General features: G+C 45.3%; 1 protein-coding gene across 3 annotated transcripts in view; it reads right to left on the bottom strand.

The window, feature by feature from the left end:
• GOSR1 (golgi SNAP receptor complex member 1) overlaps window positions 1-18,972 on the bottom strand; it is a 1,161,402-nt gene that overhangs the window by 1,079,123 nt on the left and 63,307 nt on the right. The gene's annotated exons all lie outside the window — the stretch shown is intronic.

An 18,972-nucleotide genomic window follows, 5' to 3' on the forward strand; every position in this document is an offset into this window, starting at 1 on the left:
AAGTAAATTGAAGTGGTCCTGAGACGGTTCAAGCAAAACCCATCGCACATTCGAAAGTCTTTGAATTTGGTAAAAAGGGGATCCGAGCCCAAACGCGCAAGATCTGTGGTCAGAGCCCGAATGAAGGAGACCAAGCATGAACACTGTGATAAAAGGAGGTCTCAGCCTGAAGAGGCAGACCCACGATGAACATAGAAAGCGAGAACTTGTGCATGTGAAAATCCTGATAGGGATGGAACTTTGAGACATTTTTTGTTACAACAGACCCTCTGCAGTAAGAGACTGTTATTGGAAAAGCCGATTTGGCAGAAGGCCCAGATGTCTGTGCTTTAAATTGTATCCCCCTGGCCGAGAAGCCAGAGTGTGTGCAGGGCTCTAACGTGCCACCTTGCCCAGTGCTGAAAACATGGGGAAGGGAAGCCAACTGCTCAACCGTCCTGACATATTATTTCTTGAACACTTATCTTTTTGCATACAACATTGTCCCACAACATTTGGTATTTAGAAGTAAGGATTGGCAATAGGTTTATTAGAATAGGCCCTTCTATTTGACAGAGACTTGACTAGGACTGTTATTTTTTTTTATGGTCGTAGCTTGCTCCCATCCTTAGCTTTAGATTTAGATAGACGTTCAACCAACACATTTGAAGTGCAATAAACACCTTTGAACTGTGATCACTTGTGTCGGTCTTCACTGTTTGATACCATGCCTTCCTTACACTAGCAAGCAGAAATTTCAAGAGCAGAAAAATCAGTTTGAAAACCAATGCGGCAGCGACTGGTATTATTACCAGTGTTTGTGAAAAGAGAGGAATCAACATGATTGTTTAAGGGAAAAGGACTGCCCGTCTTAAAATCCCATCTCACATTACTATTGAGGATAAACCTCTAAAATTGTTAAGTGACTTGGGTATATCAACAGCACAGTCCCATGAGGATGTCTCCGCACTCAACCCCATTGATAACAATTCACTTCTGAACCTTTGCCTCAGTCTGCAAAAAGAAACGCCTAGTGTACCGCAGGTGATGTCTCATCAGATAACGGTGGATGCAGTGGAGAAGGGCGCTAGTTCTGTTCCTGCAACTTCTACAAACCTCTAAAAAACGCCAGATTTGGCATGTATTTCTGCAAATGTATATGCCTCTTCTCCAACAAGGTTTCTTTTACTTCTTCGGAGTGATCATACTATTTTGAAAGCCCTTTTTTCCCTCTGTAATAAGGTAGTAAAGAACAGCAAATTATGAATAGTGTCCTCAGGAGTCTGGTCAATGTTGTTCTTTCAATTGCAATGCCCAGAAGGAATGTTTCTTTGTGCCCAGCACAGTCATTGGCAGATACGTTCCTTCCGAACCTAGAATGTCGGGAAACAGAACCATTTTGAATTGGTTCCAGTCATGCTCCCTGAAACGCGATCTAAGCATGTGATACAGATTTAGAAACTAGTCTCTCTGGATTAATGGTTATCCAGCAAGAATGGAGTACTGCCACCTTCTTTAACTGATGATGCTTATTTAATTTATTTTTTCATTTGTAAAGCACCCAAAACCTGGGGCACCAGGGCGCTGTTGCAACCAGCGACATGAAGCAAGCTTAAGTAGGGCAATCTATAGAATGCTGTGGACTTAAAATGATAAGAGGCGCAGTTAATGCAGACCCAGAGTCAAATGATCCTGTAAAGAGGAAGGGTGTATTAGGTGTAGAGCAACGTTTTCAGCGACTTTCGGAAGGTCCAGTATGAGCTTTCTCATCTTAAGGCTGTGGGAAGGGCATTCCAGTGGTTAGCTGCTACTAAGGGGAAGTTAGTCCCACCTCCTTTAGCTCTTTTGAATTTGGGTAGGGTGAGTCTATGGGTGTAGATAGCCCCAATTGGTCTGTTGGGTGTTGCTCAAACATTTATGAGTGGTGGATAACGTTTTAAAGATGATCCTTTTCCTATCTGGGAGCCAGTGTGCTATTTTCCTGCAGCAGAACTGTGGTCTCTCCTCTGGATGTTTAAAGCGGCTCTGAGGGAGTTATTTTGAATTACCAGGAGTTTTTGGAGGTTCCGGCGAACACCACATTGCAGTAATCCAATTGTGCGCCCGTGGTGGCTCTTGCTATGGTCAGGCAGCTCTGTGGTGTCAAAAAGTATCTTGCTGCAGAGATAAGTTTTTCTGTGTTAGCTGCTGAGGAGGAATTGGCGCTGACTTGTTTGGTGAGAGATAATGCTGAGTCCAGGTGTACGCAAGGGTTTTTTAACCGCAGCAGAAACGGGGAACTGGAAGCCATCTATCCTGAAGGATGAGTATTGTGGGCTGAGTTTCTGAATCCGAGGGTGAGCCTGCCAAGAGGATCTCTGTCTTTTCGTCATTCGGACAAAAGAAGTTTGTTGCCATCCTTGTTTGAATAGTGGGGTAGATGTGGTTGAGGGTAAGGGAGTCTTTTTCATAGGAGCCTGACAAGAGGAGAAGAATTTGGGTGTCAAATTGGCATAGTTGTGTAAGATGCGGTGTCATCGAATCAATTTCTACCCCAGTCTTTGGTCTCAGAGCAGGTTAAGAAGGTGCCTGTGCATGCCTCTCCGATAACTAATAACACTATGGATGCCTTCCCACAATCAACTGAATACACTACATTAGTATTGTTAGACCAAAGGGGCAATAGGAGTACATTAAAACAAATAAGATATTGGATCATCATGCCACCTCTTGTAGTCCATTTATAAATCATAGCAATGTCCTTGAATTTTTACATCTTTTTTACTCAATTGTATATTACTTCTAGTGATTTTTCTTTAGTGGAAATTCCACATACGGACATAGAAGCAAATTGGGCTTGTGTCCACTTTATTTCTTCTGCTATTGTGGAATTGATTATGTCTTGTTCTCAAGAGTTTTTTAAACCTGCCTATCCATTTGTGAGATGTTCATAAAGCTTTAGAAAATATCCCAAGTATTACCTCCACGGATATAAATGTACTTGCCCAATGGATTATTACAGCTTTAAATTCACATGTTGATTTTCTGCTGGGAAGTATAAATCAGCACTATGAAAGGGGGGGTGGGGGGGTGAGGAGCTTGATGTAGCGTGACCTGATGTTGATCAGTCGGATCGCTCATGAAGGAGGGAGGTGCAGGCAGTATCTTAGAATGTTGCGGGTTTGCACAGTTAACTAGAGAGTGAGGTTTGGGTACACTTCATATGCAAATATGTCATTATTGCAATCCAGGAGACATAGGCCACGACAACGCCAAACTTGCTGGGGTATGCATCATTTGCTATCCCTGCGGTCCAGGGTAAGGTGGGCCATCCCAGTGGGGATTACTTTTTTGGGTATGTACATCTATATATAGGAATATGCAGGTGGTTGTAACTCCATATGACTTGTCTTGACAGCTAAAATATGTGATTAATTCATATTTACAAACACAAGGCTGCGATTGGTGGAACCAGTCTCTTTGCTCAGTTGCAAGATCGAATTGAAGCCTGGAGATGCAAGTGTACCGATTCACCTAAGATTATAGTCATGGGTGATTTTAATCTCCAGTATGAGCTGCTTGAAATGATAGCTGACGTTCTCAATGAAGAAGATGTCTGGGGTGTAGGAGAACTAGTGGCTCCCAAACTAAAGAGGAAAGGACGAAAACACAGAGGAGGTGGCAAGCCTAATACAGCCTGAGTGCCTGCAATGGCAGGTTCCCGGACGATTCTCCAGCTAATAAAACCTTTCACTCCATTAATCACTATAGCTTGATAGATTATACTTTGGTAAATCTGGAGCTTTGGTCTTATAGTGCAACTGCAGACAGAGTAGTCAGTATCCATTGACTGTCATGAAAGACCAGGACAATAAACCTGCAGTTAGTATCTCCATTAGTGGGCATGAGTGCTGAAATGGGAGAAAATGAAGCATACAGCTGTGCTTCCAGAGATTAACAATTCTATTTTGCCTATTCTCGATAATTATATTGTAAGGTTGAGGATCAGTCTGCCCATGACGCCCTGGAGGACAACCCAAGAGGGTTCTTCACTAGGACTAAGAAGGCACTTAGGATACAATCTCTTCGTAGAACCCCAAAATATGATGGGGAATGTCGCCCGGCAAAATGTATTTTAATAAGACATGCAAAACAGGTGGTGACTGAGGGTGTATCGGCACTACATGAGGCGAGAACTATTTATTATTCAACCATTAAAACTAAGAAATTGGAGCATCAGGAGTATGTATGGGATACTCTCTTTCAGGCAATAGATTTCCTTAATCTACATGGGTAAAACAAAGATTCCGTATAGAGCGCCAAGAGCAATCAGCATTGAGGATACCAGCAGGATTTGCACAGGGTTAACATATTCCCCAATGATCTTAAGTGAGAGGGAAGTCAGGCTTGCTTTTCAAAAAAGGCAAGGTCCCTGGCCTGAAAAGACTCTGGTTGTTTAAAGCAGCACTGTGGCTAAAAAGGGTCCCGGTATCCTGGACCCAGGCAGTAATTGTGCCCAGGCAGTAACTGTCCCCATCTTCAAGAAGGGAGATAGGAGACCATCTGGCTAATTTAGGCCAATCACCCTCCCTTGGCGCGCGGGGAGATGATTCAGTCGGGGTTGGGGGGCTTTTTTGCAAAAGCAATTCTGAAGCCTCTCGAGGCATGGATTAGGGTTGGTGGAGTTTTGAGCCATCTCCAAGCTGGCCTCCAATGGTGAATTAGTAAGGTGGACCAATAACAGATTGCGTTTGCTTTCGGATAAATAAATTGCGTTGAGGGAAATGCACATTTATGCGGTCTTCATTGATTTCAGTGCCAAGAGCAAGGCTGTGGGGTACTCTTGAGGAGTTGGGAATCCCTATAGAGTTATTTTTCGCTATAAAGTCTCTTTACACAAGCAATGTTGCTGTGATTCGTATGGGTTGGTGGTGATATGTCGGATACTGTGAGAATAGCAATGGGGGGGGGTTCAGCAAGAATGTATGCGGGCCCCCACACTTTTGCATATTCAGTAATGGGGTAATTAATAAACTATTGGAGGTCCCGACTAATGCACCTACAATGGCAAGTGATAAGATCCCAATTCAAATTATTGCGGGTGACGCGGCCCTTCTTTCTCTTAGTCCAATGGGACTGCGTCGCTGGCTGGCAATATTTGCAAACTTTTGCCAGGCAAATGGGTTGTTTATTAACACCCAAAAAAACATGGCTCTGGTCTTCAGGGGGGTGGGGCCAAAAGAGTTCCCAGATTAAGTTGGCGTCTGGTAGATGGCCCGACTGAACAAGGCCCCACATACGATTACCTGGGTTTCAGAGTAAAGGGAGATTGTACATGGAAGGACCAGTCTCACAAAGCCAAGATAACCTTGGCCAGGCATAGTGGTGCCCTAGCCAAGTGCACTAAATAATATGGAGGCGGTGCTGTGAGGGTTGCCCTTGAAGCATATAAAGCTCAGGCAGCGCTTGCAGAGGGCCCCCATGCTTGGGAGGGGGACATGGAGCCAAGGGCAGGGAGCCCGGGCTCGCTGCAGGGTTGAGGAGACTCCCGCAGGAGACCCGAATCAGATTAAAAGCTCCCTGTAGCTCACCTCGGCCACCAACCCTCCATGCCCAGTGGGACCTTCTCCTCTACCCCTGAAAACCCCCCCGCCCCAAGGCCCTCACCGATAACGAACTAGCCAGAGGGCTGGGCTAGGCGCAGGGATGGGAACTGCGCTTGGCGGCATCCGCCATTTTGAAGGGATGTCGGGAAGCACGCACTTGGTTCCCACGTCAAATATCTCGGCCCCAGGAGACTCCAGTCGCTGGGTGTACTCCAGCCCCTCAACACTTCATGTAGGTCACCTCTGGCCCTTCATGAGTTTTATAGCAACACTGCAACCAGCATTATAAATCGTGACCCCGGGCTTCACAGGGAGGCTCTCAGATGTGATTGCATCGCTGGCGCCGCAAGCCAGGCCCCCCCTCCCCCCCCAGTATGGAGATTTGAGGAGAAGCATTCTTAAACCCTTTTAACTGCCATGGGTTTTCCCCCCTAGTGCCAAGGCCTTTTTTGGTGATTTCAGTATTTCACCATGCAAAGCCTTCTAACATTTTCTCCTTCATTAACCCCTTAAGTGCCAAGGACGAGCCATCTCGTCCTTGGCACTGGGGAGGTAATCCCAAGGACGAGATACCTTGTTCTTGGCACTTAAAGGAACCAGAGGAAGTGGATTTGTTGTCAAGGCTATGTCACTTTGTCTAGCTGCCAAGGATACTCTTGCAACTTATCCTATTGGCACTTATTTACTTAGGGCGTGTAGAAGAAAAACAAAAAATATGTCCAATAATTTGCACCAGTCTGCAATTTTAACAAAGTGGAATTTCGATTTCTAATGTTTGTAATTTGTGTAACATATGCGTGCATGACTTAGAATGATTTGGGGCGTTTGATGTGTATTGACTTCATTACACTTTTATTTGTAAGCATATCCGGGTGTGTGTTTGTATACTGTGAGGGGTCAGTAATGCGAGGCGGACAACCGTTTGATGATTTCTCAACATTTGCCATTTTATTCTTAAAAGAGATATGTTCAAAATGCCTCACTATCCCTACTCTGCCGAGGTTTTCCCTGCCTAACCAAAGCTATGGGGAAAAACTAACAGGATAACTGGCCCTCACACTAAGCAACACAACTTGACCAACATTCACAGTCTCTAAATAACCGTTTAAGGTCTTGGGTGATTTCCCTTCCCAAGGATTCAGGGTCTCAATTCTGTTAGTGTTCAACCAAAGAAACAAACGTCTCAAATCAGTTCTTCATGTTTCAATGTAAAGGTTTGTTAACCAAAGTTTCAATTATAGCAAATCTCTTCTCCTTGGTGAAATATCCACTTTCCACTTCCACCAAATAGCACCAATAGTAATCCCAGCCACAAAACTTTGTTACCTCTTCAAGAAGACGTGACACAATTCAAAAGCAATGCAACATCCCCAACTGCCAGGGATATACAGTTCTTGGTTAACAGTTAATATTTTCTTAGTTACAGTTTTAAAATTCACAATGGTATATTTGTCAGGATGCATTCACAATGCTGCTGTTTCCACTTCAACAACTTCACTTCTACTCGATTCACTATGAGAACAGTCACCTTTGTCTCACAGTAATCCACTTTGTTTAGACTACTACAATGTTGCATCCGATGACAACCAGATATACCACTACAGCTTCAGTACTTTGGACTACTACCACTGCTTCAGGGATTTGTACTTCTAGATAGGCTTCGACAAGATACACTTGAAAGTACTTCAACAACTTCCAGTAGGCAAGGCAGTCTTCCTCTGAATAACTAATCAAAAGGGGCAGCCTCTTTGCCTCTCGTCGGTCTGCCACAATAACAACCTGGGTCTGCCTTTAAGACTCACTTCTCTCTTTCGTCCACAGTCTATGGCACTAAAGGTTGTGTCAACTTCAAAATAGTCTTTACAGGCAGCCAGTTTCCTTTCCCCAACTTTCTCAGTCCAAGTAATTACCCAGAAGCCTTGGTGCCACTCTCTTAGCTTCAGGTAATGCTTGTACACTTGTATCTTAGGCCAAATTAACTTATTAACTTCACATTACAGTTAGATTGATTCTTAGCTTTGAGAAAGGCTTGTTTCACTGTTAATATGGGGAGACTCTTAAAATACAGTTTAATTTCTTATATATGAAGGGTATGCCACATTAGAATAAAGAATAGAGTTCAGTCTTTCTTTAGGAATCCCAATTAGGCACACGCAACCACTCTTTGATGTAGTTTTTAAAGTTTAAAGATTGGTATGAAATGCTATTCCTGTGAAAGTTAAGGATAGAGTTCAGTCCTTTCGGAAATTTAACCAGTTTTTTTTAAATGGCAGAAGTTAATCACACTTTACAAAGTTGTCCGCCTCACAAGTCTGACCACTCACACTGTACTATCTGTATTAGCCATATTCACCTCCTCTACTTCCGTAATTGAAGCTTCAATGTCAAAAACAGCCTTCCTGAAGTAATCTGCGGGCAGGTTAGCTGATTTAAGGCATTTAGCGTCCCCTGCTTGATGAGTCTCCACAGCCTTACGTTTACTCATAATTGTCTGGCTTGTTGAGCAGGTTTTTATTTGGGGGGCGACCACCAACACTGGCTACGATATCTTGAGGGTCTTGAAGTGTGGTGTTATATAATGTAGCACGTTGAGATAAGACAGAACAGCCCTTTCCAGAGTCCTCCCGTTAGGAGGTGAAGGCAGGTGTTCCAAGGAAGAGTCAAGTTCTATACGCTAACCATACCCAGGGACCACTGGGGGTGAACCTGCTGCTGGAACAAAACCTGCCCCTCTGCCAGCCACAATGGGAGCCAGGACCTCACTGTGTTGAAGGACCCCTGCAGCTTTGTGCCAGCCGCCCCCTCTCCCTCCATACTTGGGAGCTTGGGAAAAGGACTAATCTGGTCCCTGAGCCCCTGAATTGGGACTCACAGCACCTAGAGAGCTAAGACAGCCAGGTCCCTAGTATTTATGGTCTTGAATTGCTTTGAGCTGTTTTCTATAACTGACACATTCGAACCACCAGGGTCCTCCGGTGCTACCTTTTGCACTCTTCCAATCTTTATATTGCTCACACAGCTCCAAGAAGACTGATTTGGCGCTGCCGGACAACGAAGAACTGCAAAAAAGGTACTATTGACTGCCAACTGCCCCCTTGGTCCATTTCTGGGACTGGGGACTGGTTAGTTAACTTTTATCCTTTTTTTCGCACCCAAGAGCATACCCTTTTATAATTAATTATAATTGTTTTTTTGATAATGCGCTTAATACCAAGGAGGTGTCTAAGCGCAGACCCGGGAATCAAACCTTTGTTGCTCCGAGTCGTCTTGCTTCCAAGACGAGCGCGTTGCAACTGAGCTATACTACCCATTACTGAACATTGTGGTTATTACTTGTCTTGCAACCCTGATTCATTACTCAGAATGCTGCATCTTGCTATCTTTGCATATTCATTGTTCTTTCCTCAGGGGTGGGTCGGGCGTAGTGTTTTTCGAGTTAGTTATTATTGTACATGGTGTGTTTAATTAAAGTATATATTTTTTTTAATAGAACCTTAATTGGACATACCTTTATTTTGGACTGTTCTAGTTCGCTGTTTGGGCTGCTACTGAACCATAGTCACAGCCTCGAGAGTATAGCCTTCTGTGATGACTCTTACAGAGTTATCACTGATTCCCCGGTGTTGGTCTCATCTCTCATGGTCATGGTAAGGCAGCTGCTACCTGATCCCGGGGTTGGTGTCAAGAGGGAAGATCATGTGGGATGGGATAAATATCAGGGGAGGGGGTGTTGTGGGGGAGGTTAATGACTCCCACAGTAGAGATGTGGTATTCTTCCATTTATTAAAAAAAAAGAAACCCTAATCCCAGAGTCTCCGATTGCATATTGCCATTATTCAGAAATACATAACACCTGCAAAACATATGTAATACTTAATAATTATAATGGTTCCAAAAGTGTCCAACGATGTAGCTTCCAACAGTCTAAAAATCATTGGGACTTCAAGTCACAGAAAGCGTCAAGAAGAAAAAGAGGAGCAATAAGTTAATATGGAATGAAAGTAATGATAAGTGCAACGTGCAGTCTAGTTGTGAAAATCCTGTTCAGCTGTGTGGAATATTTAAACCTGGAAATCACCTGCAAAGCAGAAACTAAGCAGAGAAGAGCTGCAGAGAGCACAGAATGGGAAGCGAATCCAGAGTCAGAGCCACAGGCATGGAGGTGAGCAGTGCAGGAAGAAACGGACCCGTACCGGCAACTGCCTGGAGGTGTCGAGGACCGGAGAAGAGGAACTCCGGTTGAGTTATAGCAGTATCAAGAGGTCAATCACCACGCAACGAAGATGGGGTCATGTGGAGTGGCACTGGTTCCATCGGCGAATCAAGGAAAAGCTGACGCGGGAACTCAGAGACATTATGTTCAGCTAGGAAAGTGTCCCATACCAAAACTCTTGTTGCAGCTACAATGGAAACCAGTGAGTCCACCCAGAGGATTTGGGAACCCTGGGACGTGCTATCAAGTTAACAAACACTTGGGGAGGCATTTTGAACACCAACCACATAAAGTTGAAGAACAAGGGCCAAAAGGGTACAATTCTCCATGAGATCAGTTTGGGGAACCCGGACCAAGCATTGCCATAAACCAAAAGACATTAAGAAGAAAGTTGACAGACAGAACTTGAGCAAACCCACATGTGTGGGATACCAATCCGGGGGGGGGGGTGGGTTTGGAGTGGGAGAGTTGGAACAAGTGATAGTCACCAAGATGTAAATAGCGATGAAGTACAATTGTGTCATACTTTAAAAGCAAAGTGAACATTGTAGTAAAGATCTGGGCAAGGTGTGTAACAAGCAGTGAACCCTGCTTGGGAGAGACGCCTGGCAGAAGAGTACACCAGGGAGTCTGTATGAGTCTTTATGAACAGAAAGGCCAATTCCTGACAGGGGAATGCACCAGGGAGAAAACAGAAGTACACCAAGATATCTAGAGATACAGTTGAGAAGTACCTGGCAGCATAGTATAACAGGAAGTCATAATTTTGAACAGTTCTGTGAAAGAAACCTTTTTTTCCTTTGAAACCATTGCTGAAGTCGAAGACATTTACTTTGTCATCCTGAGAAAAGTGTTCTATAGAAAAGACATTTGTGTTATCAATCTGAGGAAGATCATTTTTGAAGGACATTTTCATTGGGCCTCATTCCGAGATTTGTGGTAGTCATGGCGATATTTGCGCCATGACTGCCACCAATAACGGGTCCGGCACCGGTGTAGTTCAATGGGAACTTACCAGTGTAGTCCGACCTTTGCGGGACCGGTAAATCCCCATTGAAAATGCCATTCCCCATTCCCATTTGAGCCCACATAGGGCTCAATGGGAATGGGGAGGGCACAAATAACGGGCTCGCAAATGGCAAGCCCGTTATTTGCGCCCTGGTCCCCTAACGGGACCTGTAAGAGACGTGTGGTCCGACCACACGTCCCTTACGGTTCCCGTTAGGGGACCTCGGAATCGGGCGGTTGGGGATTACCGGCACCGGTCTCCTTACCGGTGCCCGGTATCACCTACCGCCCGACTCGGAATGAGGCCCACTGACTTTAATAGAACATTGTTGGATCAAAATCCTTCAACAGATTTCCTGAAATAGTTCAGGGGAAGGAAATCAACCCCTGGACACAAGGAATGTTTTGTTGGATTTACATTTTTGGATTTGTACACATTTTTGTTAAGTTCATAACGGACACTTTTAACTTGCACCTTTTGTATATTAGTGCGAGGGTCAGATATCTTTTGGACACAAGGTAGGGACACTCTTGTTAGGAAAGGGGCAGATAGGCAGGCCTTATACAAACCCCTTTTTATTTCAATAAAAATGGCTAATATAGAATATATTACAACTTTCTGGCCACCTCTAATTTCTGACCCCTCACACTTTCCTCAGGACAAGTTACTACAAGGCAAAGGAGGCCTATCTCTTAACTGTGCCTGTTTTACCTTACGATTGTGTTGGCTCTTGGTTTGTAGAAGCGTGAGGGCTGAGTAGGTACTTTAGCCTCAACTCATCCTTGTAATCTTGCAGGGCAGAAGTCAATTTGCTACAGAGGTAAAGAGAAAACAGCGGTGCAAATAATAGGTAGGACGCATGATCAGGCATGAACAGGGGCAAACAGGGAGCGGCAGTGTCCTTAGAGGGTAACCCACTGATGGGACGCCCTGGGTGGGGACGAACAAGTGAGGTGGAAAAAGTAGGCGGGCTGCAATCACATGATCCTTCATATGACCGCCCGCAGTCTGGTCCACTGCAGAGCACAGTGGCAGGTGGGAGGGTGCAAGGGCGAGACCCTGGCAGCAGGAGCCAAGAGCTGCAGTGTACTTGAAGTCAGTGACAGCTAGTGAATTCTTTTAAATTGGAGGGAATAAAAGGTTTGACTAAAATGTGCAAGTGACCGAGCGAGTCAGATCCAAACAAGAAGGGTTTGTCATTTGGAGCTCTCCGCCTTCCTACTCTCGAGAACATTTTTAAAATAATGCGTTAAAATGGTGCATTTTACAGCATACTTCTGTGAAAAATGGAGTCAAATTCCACACAGTTTGCATTTGGTTTTGTAGGGTAACAAATGAAAACAATCTAATAGATGCAAGTCACCAACAGTGCAGAAGAAAATTTTCCAAGTAATTTTCATGAGGACTCTGCCCACAATATATGCCAGTACAAAAAACATTTTCATGCTGGCTTTGGCTATCCATGTACATACAGGCAGCACCCTTACATGTCAGTATTACCATATAAGAACATACTTCTGTTGGCTTTGCAAGTACATAAATGGCATTCTGCAGTTAGAAAATATATACAAACTGGCTGCATCAATGTAGGCCAGTCTAGCCATGTAAAAACACTCCTGCTTAGTTTACCCTTGACGCCCAGTAAAATCTGCCAAGCCAGAGTCATAAAAAGTAATCAGACTGGCTGCTGAAATGAAGGCCAGTCCAGCCACAAACCACCCATGTTTAATTTAACCTGGATGATCAGAACAAAATGCCACACCAAAATAAGGTGCGCTTCACAGTGCACATGCAACCAACCACACGCATTCATATGTAATTATTCGCTCACACATACAAACTCACAGCCTTAATAACTCTTTCACCTGCACACCCTTAACAGACAGTCTCATTCACATGGGCACCCAAACAACGCACACTCTTTTTTCACATGTAGACAGGCACACACATACCATTTTTTCCCCTTAGCTGCAGACCAGTCCAGAATCTGCTCTGTAGCCTCAGGTCAGGCTCGCGCGAAGGCTCCCCAGCGCCGGAGCAGCAGTGAGCGCTTCCTGGTTCCAGCACACCGCTCCCTATACAATGCCTCTGGTGCTCTAAGTGTTCATGGAGGCGCAGGAGCACCCCTTACACACATTCAGAGCTGCAATACCCCAGCCTCAACCAATTGGGCCATGCAAGGCTGGTGAAGTAAAATGCCCCTGGTCTTGGCGTTGGACATGCACACTGGGGTACATGAACTGTGAAAGGGAAAACATGTTTCTATTTCACAGTTCAAGACAGCTGATGAAGAGTTACTTCAGCTGCTTGCTGCAACTGAGGGAAATGCTTAGTATTTTCACTGAGCTGGCTTGGCGGCTCATCCAAAAGAGGTGGGTCACTACCCCTTCGCCTATTATGGACAAGCAGCACCTGTTTTTGAGAGCCCATGCTCTCCTTATGTACTGAGCAAACGCGAACACAACCCCCTCTCTGGCTATGCTGTGGGCCTACACAGGGACTTATTGGAGATATCTTACGCCTACTTCAATGAGTAAGAGCTTCAGCCATTTACTTACGAGAGCAGTAGAAGTTGGACACAACAATAAAAACAATTGGGAATGGATTCAATCGAAGTTCCACAGGCCTAAAGACAGTCACACAATTCAGGAATCATCCAGCTCCCTGTGACACTAAGTGGGAGACAGCCTACAAGAAACTTGGTATATAGAGATCACGTTTCAGAGTTGATTAACCCATCGAGGTAGGTGCAGAACCTTAGCTCAGTATACTTGCAAAGTACGTCGTTTTGCGCGGCCTCCTGGAATAGAACTTGGTCTCTCAGTTCCCACTGTTTCACCTTCAAATCCCACAACCTAGATATGTAGATTTGCTCTGAGAAGTCCTATAAATTCCCCAAATTCAGCTCAGCCACAACCTGTCTGAGGACTCTGAAAGAACCCAAAGCCTCATGGCCTGGTTGGGAACTGTAACCTGGACAGCACAAACCTAACCAAGAAAGCCAAAGATTTTAGAAGAAGGTCCTCAGAAAGAAGTGTTACTCCCAGCTCTTCACAAGTCCATATTGCAGGGCAAGGTCGAGGGGGAAAAGGCACCACTTCCTCTCTGCAGCTCTGCTGCGAGACACACATTCCAGCCCTGAAGAGACTGTTGGTGTTGTGCATCGAGCGATTCCAAGCCGCTTCTCCGCATCGGATGCAGCCATTTCATCCCATGCAGGACCCGACTGCTGTAAAATGCCACCATCGTCGCCGTAGCAACAGCAATACACAGACTCGCCAAAACATTTCACCGCCAGAGGTCCGGTCCGTGATTTGCCCTCCTCGCCTGCCCGATCCTCCCCTCCCGCCTTAAAGGGGGTGGGGGTGAGACTGACAGGCAAAGCCGCACGGCGAAGGCCGAGGGGAAAGGCCATACTTCCTCTCTGCAGCTCTCAGCTGCTCGAGGCTGCCGCCCACTGCCACTGCACGTAGGAACCTTGCAGCAGTTCATCAAGGTAAGCGGCATCCACCAAATATGGCACCTATTCTGCAGCCAGCAACCCCCCCACCTCTGTGTCACCTCATCTTATAACCCCCTTTGTGGTCAGAGCGACACGCCTAAGAGTGGGTACATTCTGCAAACCACACGACACTGAATCGCCGTCTATATGAACGAGGAATGCTCGCCTGTGCTCAAGTATCACCGGCGCACCCACTGCTCAGCGTTTCCCACCAATACCCGCCCACCATCCCATCGCAGACCCTCGCCATCATCCGCTACCGCATATAGCCTTTGCTTCTGTGCCCCGCAGAAGGAACTGCACAAATGGAAGCAAACCATCTCATCACTAACGCATCTCTCACCCTGCCCCCTTGCAATGAGGGCCACTGTGCAGAGTCACCCCCCCACCCGATTCGAAAGTATCCTCCCTCCTGTACCTGAAAACACTCCTCTCTCGCCAGTGTAACCCTAGGAACTTTACAGTCTCATGCTGAGTCTGTCACTCTGCCTTTCACTCAAAAGGTGTCTACAGCAAATTTGATCAGCACAATGTGCCCATTAGGTGCATCCCAGACGGCACCTTCTCTTTCCGATGTTATTATCGGACGTCCTCACGCCCTATTGTGCCCCATGGATGCTAACCCTTTATTATTTCCCCATCAAGAAAATGGCTTCATCTGTGCCAATGGCCCTCCTGCCTCCACCTGCTGTTTTATCTAAAGTACCACATAGTCTAATGCCTGTTCCTAACACTTAATGTGGATCTGCTTGTGCCAGACATTGCTATTGTTGATGTGCCTGTGCCAAATACTGCAATGATTGATCTGCCCATGCCAAACATTCTGAAGGTTGACCAACCTGTGCCAGACATTGCTAATTATCTGCTTGGGCCCAACAGTGCTAATATTGATCTGGCTATGCCAGACACTGTTATTGGTGATATGCCTGTTCCAAATATTGCACTGATTGATCTGCCCATGCCAAACACTCTGAAGGTTGACCGACCTGTGCCAGAGATTGCGTAAGTTGATCTACCCGTGCTGGATAATGCCAATATTGACCTACCTGTGCCAGACACTGTTATTGTTGATATGCATGTGCCAAATACGGCAAGGATTGATGTGCCTAGGCCCAATACTGATCCAAGTCCCATTTATAGGACTTTACCAAAATGTTCCTCTTAATTGTGCCCTTATTAACGCCTGTTCCCTCCCAGCCCATGCATTAGATGTTCATGATCTTATCAATCATAACATTGACCTTCTGATTTTTAGCGAAACCTTGCTTACCATAGCATCCGATCCAGCCCTGGCCCTTGCCATCCCATCAGGTTACACTATTTTCACGCAAGATCGTCTTCTTCAGAAAGGTGGAGGGGTAGCTCTTTTTGCTAAAGAGACCATCCTTATCAGAAGGGTGAAAGGAGAACTTGGCCATAATAGTGATTATCTTCCTCTTAAAGTCAACCTTCCCTTTTCCTACCTTTACTATTATCCTCCATATTGTATATCGACCACCAGGGCCAATCTCAGACTTCCAAGAAGTCCTGATTCATTCCCTATCTGACAATCTGAAGAAAACCTCCCTATCTATTCTCCTGGGAGATCTCAACCTTGGCCTTTATGATCGGAACGACTCACAAGCAGCCTCCCTGAACAAAGCCCTGCCCACACTAGGGTCCGTCCAGGCAATCTCAGAGCCAACTCAAACTAAAGGCCGTACCCTTAACTGGGTTGACCAGCACAACAGCTCCATTATGGTCACGGACATCTCCCCCATTTCTTGGTCTGATCATCATTCCATTCATTTTGAACTTGATACCATAAAGAACTCCTGCCAGCAGCAAACTCCCCTCCCCCCTTCACTCTCCAGAAGTTCTCGCCAACTCACCAAGGAAAAGCTCATACCCTACCTTCTGGTGCCTGCTCTTCAGGCCCCCCCTTCTCTAGTGATCCAGAAATTCTTGCCAAAGCCTTCAAATCCGTCATCACTCTAGCAGTTGACACCTTCACCCCACTTACCCAAAGGAAAGCTAAGCGTATTAAGCATTCCAACGCTTGGTTCTCCCAAGAGCTTCTTGAACTACGTGCAAAGAAAAGGACAGCGGTCTCCCACTGGAAAGCTAACCCTAATGACTCCTCCAAGTTGGGATTTAAGATGGTCTCTAAAGAATATAAAGTTGCCATAATTAAAGCAAAAGCCTCCTTGTTTAACACAAGGATAGCAAATGCCAAATCTGGGACCAAACAAATATTTGCTATTTTCAGGGCGTTAGAAACACCCAGTCGTCCCCCACCTAGCCTCCTTAAAGATGAAAACTGGTGTAACAATATACAATCTGCTATGCTTGACAAACTTAACATGTTGCAAAATAAAATCATTGCCCATCAACAAGCACTCAGCCACCAAATGTCTATACTACAAAGTAGCTCTGTTGGCGACCCCCCTCCTTTTGAATTGAAGGAAATGAGCGAGTTAGAAGTCATTGACCTCCTCAAATCAATTAAACCCTCCTTTTGCAAAGAGGACGCCTGTCCGGCTCAACTTATTAAAGACTGCGCCCCTACCCTTGCCCCGTTTCTTACCGCTTTCATTAATGCCTCCTTCCAGTCAGGCCACGTCCCTACTGGTCTCAAGGAAGCTTGGGTATGCCCTCAACTCAAGAAACCAACACTCGAACCAACTGTCCCAGGGAATTATAGACCCATTACTACGGCCCCATTCCTATTAAAGATTCTCGACAAGGCAACTCATCTGTAAATCTAGAAATTCGTAGAGACCAACAACCTGCTCAGCCTCCGGCAGTCGGGCTTCCGACCGGGACATGGTACCGAAATGGCACTATTAGACCTAAAAAATCAAATGGAACATTTCAGAGATGTGGGCAAACCTGCTCTCCTCCTGCTCCGAGATTTGTCTGCAGCTTTTGACTTGGTGGATCAGAATACCCTTTGTCACCATCTCTCCACCGCTGCCAACTTCTCCGCCTAGGCCACTGCTTGGATCACCTCGTTTCTCCAAGAAAGGGTTATGAAAGTCTTCTCCGACTCAGCCTGTGCTCATCCAAGCAACATTAAATGTGGAGTACCACAGGGATCCTGCATCTGACTTAACCTTTACAACCTGTTTATAAGACCACTGTTCCACATTCTGGACCCTTGGTCATCACATACACTAATTATGCTGATAACACGCAGGTCATCAACCCCCTGACTGATGATTATGAGGCAGACTTGGCAACACTCAAGTCCATATATTCCACCAGACAAACTTGGATGGCAGAAAACTGGTTATGCCTTAATGGTGAAAAAACTGAACTTCTGCTAATTGGATCACTGGTTACCCTCAAGACACTGAACAAACAATACCGTTCCTTCCATGATTGACAACACTCCAATCCCAGTTTCGCAAGTGGTCAAGACCCTGGGGGTCTACCTCGACTCCCACCTCTCTATGAACAGGCAGGTCAATGCCATTGCATCTACCTCAGCCTACCACTCTAAATTGCTTAACCCAGCTAGACCTTTCCTGTCAGAACTGTTTCACAATTGCTAGAGCAATAATTGGATCTCGGCTGGACTATTGCAACGCCCTCTTTGTAGGGATGTCCGTGAATAACATTACTTAACTCCAAACTGTCCAGAATAACGCCCTTAGGGCGGCCACTGGCATCTCCAAGAGGGATCATATCTCGGAAACCAGGAAGCAGGTTCACTGGCTCCCCATTAAAGAGAAGATAGTCTTTAAAACTCTTGCCCCGACGCACAAATGTGTCCATAACTTGGCACTGTTGTACCTCTCTCAAAGGATAGTTAAGTCTACCTCATCCAGACCTACATGAACTGCCTTTTCTAACAGGAACTCCACTTCTAAAACCCAGAGAGTTTGCGCTGGAGGCTCCAGCTTCCCGGTCATGGCAGCAAGCCACTGGAACTCATTACCCACTTACATTAGGAGTATCGAGTCGCATCTAGCCTTCAGGAAAGCAATAAAAACTATGCTGTTTGTTTAAATAGTATTCGGTGCCATCACCCCATTCGGACCGCATGCTCTGTTCTATCTTTAATGTTACTCTTATTATAACTGTATGACAGACCAAAATTTTAACCACCATTGTATGTATATATATATATATATATATATATATATATATATATATATATATATATAGTCTCTGATTTTGTTCACGCTCTCTGTAACCATGAGCTAAGTAACCTTCCTATAACTAAGACAAATTCATGCAACAGCGCCTTGATGCCCTTGGGCTGTTAGTGCGCTTTACAAGTTACACAAAATAAAAAAACATTGAAGAGGTCACTAGGGCAATCTTAAATAAGGATTTTAAGAATATATTTTCAGCACTCTGTAGAGTTTAGCAGTTTGCATATACCCAAAGATATGCCAGTATAAAAATGCTCCTGCCACAGCCTTACCTCGAAAAGCCTCCTGGGAAGGAGTCGCAGAGTACCCGCCCTAAATAGTGGTTGAAGTGGAAGGATTTCCCCCTCACAGTATTGCTTACAAATCAGGGTACTTTTCTCCTCCTGAGCTTTCCACGATCCAGAGTTGTAAAAGCTGTTGCCCAGGTAGCCAAACCACTGGATGTGTTCAAGGGCAGCTCGCCCAAGTAGGATCTTAGATCTCTGGCGCTTCTACCAATCCTTAATCATGATTTACATCTTAGGCCCGTAAATGGCGAGATG

Source organism: Ambystoma mexicanum, chromosome 9 (assembly GCF_040938575.1).
Source record: "Ambystoma mexicanum isolate Mex_15411 chromosome 9, UKY_AmexF1_1, whole genome shotgun sequence".
Lineage (NCBI taxonomy): Eukaryota > Metazoa > Chordata > Amphibia > Caudata > Ambystomatidae > Ambystoma > Ambystoma mexicanum.